Here is a 6,000-nt window from a genome sequence, read left to right as displayed (position 1 = left end):
GACCCCGTTCAGATATTATTTCCTTCAGGAAGAATTTTTTCTTGGACTCCACTACACTCTGAGTTGAATAGATGAACCCCATCTGTTAATCACATGGCACCGTGGGGACAAGAGAGAAGCTTGGGAAGCCCTCCAATATGGGGAATAAATCCACTCAGGGACACAGTCTGCAGAGGCATTATATTTGAGGTTTTCCCCAGGCTCTCTGTAAGGAGTATTGTTCCTCTTGAGTGATCAAGGAATCCCGTAGGACTCCTTGATCAGAATTTCCCTGGATCATGAGAAGTCACTGGGGAAGGCCCCTTGTGACTGCTTTTCTTTGCCCCCTCCTTCAATAGCCCACCAGCTTTCCTGGTGCAGAAGTCAGTCTGTGTCTTAGAAGACTTTTCAAAAACGGTTCTCTACCTCTGCTGCTATGATTGCCAATAACTCTCTTTAGCTTCTGGTTTAGATTCATGAGAAAAACAGATTTCCTACAGGATAATAACTGTTTTTATTAGTTTTCTATACCTTTGTACAAATGAGAGTCTGAAAAAAGGAGAGAGAGAAGGAAGGGGACACAGAGCATTCTGAAATTTGCTGAAGGCTATATAGAATTAGTCTACCCTAGGGGTTGCAGCCACCGACCCTAGACAGTGAGTATCAGTGGGACCTGGGACTGGGACTCACCAGGACTTGCTAAAGTCCTGTACCCACAGGGGCTTGACTTGACTCTTTAGCCCCTGTTCATAAGGGCTCATTGTCTCCTCATTTGAGATCCCATAGGGATTACCTCTGCATCCCATGCTGGGATCTGGACAATTCCAAATGCAATTAAGCAATCCATTATTGCCTAGAGGATTTGTTGCTTATGGAAGATATAGCAGCTGAGATCATAAAGAATCTATCTTCCTCTCTGTGGTTTCTTTGTAGATAGTTTAACGTCACTTATTTCAGCAGTATCTGACTCTGCGAATGGGACAGCATCTGTGTGTTGCTTTTTTTAACCTTATTGCCTTGGTCAAAATCAAAGTAATCTTATTATAGATATTATTTCCTGTCCTCCCTATGCAGATCTTTATTTCAAGTCCCATCATGACACAGCTTACTGGAACCAGCATCCAAAATAGCTTAGCCCTCAAAGCAAATATTGCTCCTTTAATGGAAGGGCCTGGGACTAGAAGTCAGACTGGGATGATACTCTGCTTTCTTATACAGGCTGTCATGATCTGGATCAAATAATTTCACCACTGAGTTGCTATTTCCTCCTGAATCAGGAAAGTGGTATCTCCCTCCTTCGTCCAGGTGCTGATGGAGAGCAGTTGAAAAATGTCCCCAAGGCATCGGAGTTACATAGTTGCTTTTTCTAGTAGCATCTCTATCTTAGTAAAAGTTCTCTGGGGCTCATGTGGCTCAGGTAAAAATTGCCTTTCATCTATTTCTTCCTTGCTTTCCAGATAATCCGTGGCTAAAATTAGCAATGCTTAGTTCAGTAAAAAATATTGTTGCAGCAGGCAGCCATGGAAACGGTGTTTGAGCAGCTTGCCCTTCAGGGAGCTGCCTTTTGTGGGATATGCTTTCTCACTGATTAAATGAAACAACTCACTGCTTTTGAAACTGAGGTTTGAAACGAGTTAAGAGTACAGGCAAATCTTTCAAAAGAACCATCCTCCTCATTTTTTCCCCTTAATTTCCATCAAGGAAGGAAAAAATCAAGTGTCAGAATTTGCTTTTGAATAGAGTATGGGAAGATTAATCTGTTGACCCACCATCCTGCATCTGAGGTGTCTTTTCAGTAGTAATAGCGGGTAATGATATTAACATTAATTAATGCCTTCCTCCATAGATGATTTTGTAGTTCACAAAAGAAGCTTTCCTCTGCACTGCCACTGAAGTCTGATGAGAAGTCTAGAAGGTAAAGAGAACGTGATGGAGATATTCTTGAACAGATGAGGACACTCTTTGTTATTCACTTGCTAGTGACTGGAGACCATGGAATGAGAGCTCATGTCTCTCATTCCTGGTTCCAATGTTCTTTTGCATTCCCTGGCCTATCTCCTTGTACCTGGGGGTACCAAATCCAAGCAGCCGAGGTCAGACTCGTGTCCAATTGTTTGCATTTAATAAACTCTCAGCTTCATCCTGCTTAATCTCCCTGACTTCTAGAATTGCCCCCCTCTCAGAGAGCAGAGCCCTCCTCGTGCCCCCTGGGAAGGAGCCACATTCTGACCTGTTATTCTAAAGGACCCTTCCTCTGGGTCCTTATTTTCTTCTGATTTCTACCATACTCATTCATCCCTTTCTTTCCAGACTCTGCTGTCCTGCCAAAGATATCTAAGTTCGTTCACCGAAATGTGTTTATAGAGCCTAATGAATTAATAGATCCAAGGCAGAGACTTGTGGACTTTAATAGACTCTAATTGCTTAGGCTCTAGTCAATGGCTTCTTCATGCAAATTTGGCCAACCAGACTAAGGTCAGGAGCCTACCCCAGCGTCTTCCACTAGGGCCACACTGGTGACTGAAGGGTAATGATGTTGGGGAGAATGAGTATAAAAAATAAACTATTCCTATGAAAAAGTTTATCTTTTTTGCTGTTGGGTAAAGCATCCTTAGGAAATGGAAGGTTATGTTATTCAAATGATTTAATATTTAAAAAAATTTTTTTATTTAGTATTTTGAAGCTTACTATCACTATAATTTATCAGATAGATTTCTGTCCCCCTTGCTCCACTCCTCTCCTCCATCCAAAATGCTTCAATAGCTTCCCCAAAAGCTCTGTGGGCCAGAGTGAAGTTGCCCATCTCTGCAGCCACTATAGTCACAGGCAGCTGGCTTTCCTCTTGTCCTGGCTACCTGACCAGAGCTCCATCTTTGGGTCTTTAAGCCCACATGCCACTGCCACTGTATGCCATGAGGAGAGGGAAAAACTCATAATAGTTTCCTCGGCTCAGGAACTATCCAGCCCTGTTGCACTAAGATTTGTTTCTACTCTATTAATAGAGTATGATGATTAATTTGATGAGCTTTCAAAATTGGTGTCATTATCAATTGTGCTGTGTGGAGATTCTCAGCCCTCAGAAGTGTATGGGAAGGCAGTTTGCATAAGGGTCTCCTCAGGTATTCAGGTATTCATTCAAGGTTGCAAGAGAAGGTGTACTGTGTTGGCATAACCCTGACTGTCAAATTCACTGTGCAAAGTGGGTCAGAGAAAACAGCCACACATAGGACTTGTAGTTCTGTGTCAAAATTTGTGTATTCTGAGTATATGAACATAGTGTTTTTTTCCTCCATGAAATCGTCCCTGTGTCTCTTCCACCCTCCACTCTGGTCTCCTCTGGGTTCCCATAGTATCCCGTGCTTATCTCTGAGGTCTTATCAATCTGTACTTTTCCCTTATTCTTAATCATTTATCTCTCTAGCTCCAGTATCTGCTATTATATCTGTTGTATGAATTTAGGTTAAGAGCTTGCACAAAAATACAAAACAAATAGATCTCATTTTACATCTTAATTCTCACCAGCTAAAGGTGCCAGGGTAGAAATCGTGCACTGGTTGATTGCTAATGCGTGATGCAGGTATGGATGAGGTCCAGGTGCCTCCAGTCTAGGGATAGATGCACCTCTAGTTAAAAAAAAAAAAAAAAAAGAATGTGGCATGTTGAGAACACTTGCATGCTGTGACTTTCATATGTGCTCTAATTTAGAAAATGCTATCTTTTAAAGGTCTGAATGGATAGATACAGATTCAGAAGGCCACTCTGCTTAGGTTTTCACCTTTACCCTCTATTCCGAATAGAAAGGTTCTTAGGTTTCTTTCTTTTTTTTTTTTTTTATAAATTTTTATTTATTTATGATAGTCACACACAGATAGAGAGAGAGAGGCAGAGACACAGGCAGAGGGAGAAGCAGGCTCCATGCACCAGGAGCCCGACGTGGGATTCGATCCCGGGTCTCCAGGATCGCGCCCTGGGCCAAAGGCAGGCGCCAAACCGCTGCGCCACCCAGGGATCCCGGTTCTTAGGTTTCTAAGAGTAATATAAGCTAAATTCTTTAGGAGAGTTCATCCCTACAATACTCTTTTTGAAAATTCTTGCCTCTTAGTTGAAATATTGTGAAATGGGAAAAAATACAAAGAAAACATTGTGAAATGTTTCACATTTCAGATATAATGAATCCCATATCCTAGGAAAAAAAATACATATATTGTGAAGCCTTTCTTTCTTCCTTCCTTCCTTTCTTTCTTTCTTTCTTTCTTTCTTCTTTCTTTCTTTCTTTCTTTCTTTCTTTCTTTCTTTCTTTCTTTCTTTCTTTCTCTTTTCTTTCTTTTAGAGCGAGAGTGTGAGATAGAGAGAGAGAGCATGTACGGGGGTGAGGGAGGATAGGAGAGAAAGAGAGAGAAGCAGGTTCCTCACAGAGCAGGGAGCCCAACATGGGGCTCGAGCCCAGGACCCTAGGATCACACCCTGAGCTGAAAGCAGCTGCTTAACCAACTGAGCCACACAGATGCCCCTGAAGCTTTTATTTTCAGTACTGTGATAGCTTCAGTTTCTATGTCTGGAATTATATTAGGTTCTTGTATTATCTTATATTTGCTCTCTCCATAATAAAATCAAATATTTATATATAACATGTATATTGTCAGTGTATATAAAGCCATATATATTGCTAGTATTACTACTAAGTGATTGAGTATATGTATTTGGTTGCACATTACCAGATATCTAGTAGGGATCCACCATAAACTGTTATCTTATGAACATCTAACACTTCTTTCAATTGAAATATGTACATAATTAACTTACATACCTAAACTAGAAAACTACTATTTTTCTCATTTAGAAAAAAGTAAATCATTACTGATGACCCTAATAAAGACTAAATTATAATTATAACATTTATAAAATATAAAACTGATATTTTTAAATGTGAAATTATTTTTTTTTAATTTTTTAAACTAGAAATATAATTTAAATATAAAATAAGCAACATAGAAGATTGAAGTCCTGGGTAAAACATCCTGGTGTTAATGGTGAGTGGTCTTAACCAGGGTGAGAAAATGAGTACCTAAATGTCCTGTCCTCCATTTATTAGTGCTCACCCCCTTCTGAACCTCTGAGAAACATCCTTGCTGGGTCAAAATTAATATTCATTACTTTTCTTGGCTGTAACAGAGACAGCTAGTGATCTGCTCTCCTTATCTTTTCGGAAATAGAACCCTCAAGTTTTTTTTTTTTTTAAGATTTATTTTATTTTATTCATAGAGACACAGAGAGAGAGAGAGGGAGAGAGAGAGGCAGAGACACAGGCAGAAGGAGAAGCAGGCACCATTCAGAGAGCCTGATGTGGGACTAGATCCAGGGTCTCCAGGATCATGCCCTGGGCTGCAGGCGGCGCTAAACCACTGCGCCACCGGGGCTGCCCAGAACCCTCAAGTTTTATTTGGTATGTTCATTCTCCAAATTCCCTCTCAGCTAAGTGTACCCTGTGTGACTAGGTTCTTTTTTTGTTTTGTTTTAAGATTTTATTGATTTATACATGAGAGAGACAGAGAGAGAGGCAGAGGGAGAAGCAGGCTCCCTGTGGGGACCCCGATGTGGGACCCAATCCCGGGACCCCAGGATCATGACCTGAGCCGAAGGCAGATGCTCAACCACTGAGCCACCCAGATACCTCTCTTTGTTTTTCTTTCCTTTTCTTTTCTTTTTTCTTTTCTTTTTTTCTCTTTTCTTTTCTTTTCCTTTCTTTCTTTTCTTGTTTCACACAGGCGCCCTGTGTGACTAAGTTCTGACTAACAGGGGTAGTGATGTGGCCATTAGCAGTCATGTCTTCACTTCTTTTCTCCATTTCTGCTAGCTGGGGATGTGAAAGTGGGAACTAGAGAAGTCCTCTCAGACAAAAGATGGAAGCTGTATGCGGAGGGTGGCAAGTCTCTGGTAGAAGCCCAAGTCCTTGATATCATGGAGCTTCCTGGTCGGTCTTGGCCTGCCTATGCTCCACACATTTTGTGACAGGAACATACA

The 6,000-nt window shown here is 41.1% G+C and overlaps 1 long non-coding RNA gene across 1 annotated transcript in view; it reads right to left on the bottom strand.

The window, feature by feature from the left end:
* Positions 1–516: 516 nt before the first annotated feature.
* LOC112671382 (uncharacterized) overlaps positions 517–6,000 on the bottom strand; it is a 35,906-nt gene continuing 30,422 nt past the window's right edge. The window contains exons 5-6 of the long non-coding RNA XR_003143586.3: positions 3,499–3,602; positions 517–1,887 (exon numbers count right to left, since the gene is read on the bottom strand). This is a non-coding gene — a long non-coding RNA (uncharacterized LOC112671382). The remainder of the gene's footprint in view (positions 1,888–3,498; positions 3,603–6,000) is intronic.

Source organism: Canis lupus, chromosome 5 (genome assembly GCF_003254725.2).
Source record: "Canis lupus dingo isolate Sandy chromosome 5, ASM325472v2, whole genome shotgun sequence".
Classification (NCBI taxonomy): Eukaryota; Metazoa; Chordata; class Mammalia; order Carnivora; family Canidae; genus Canis; species Canis lupus.
The sequence above is the reverse complement of the archived record's forward strand: the minus strand, read 5'-3'. Positions and strand labels throughout refer to the sequence as shown.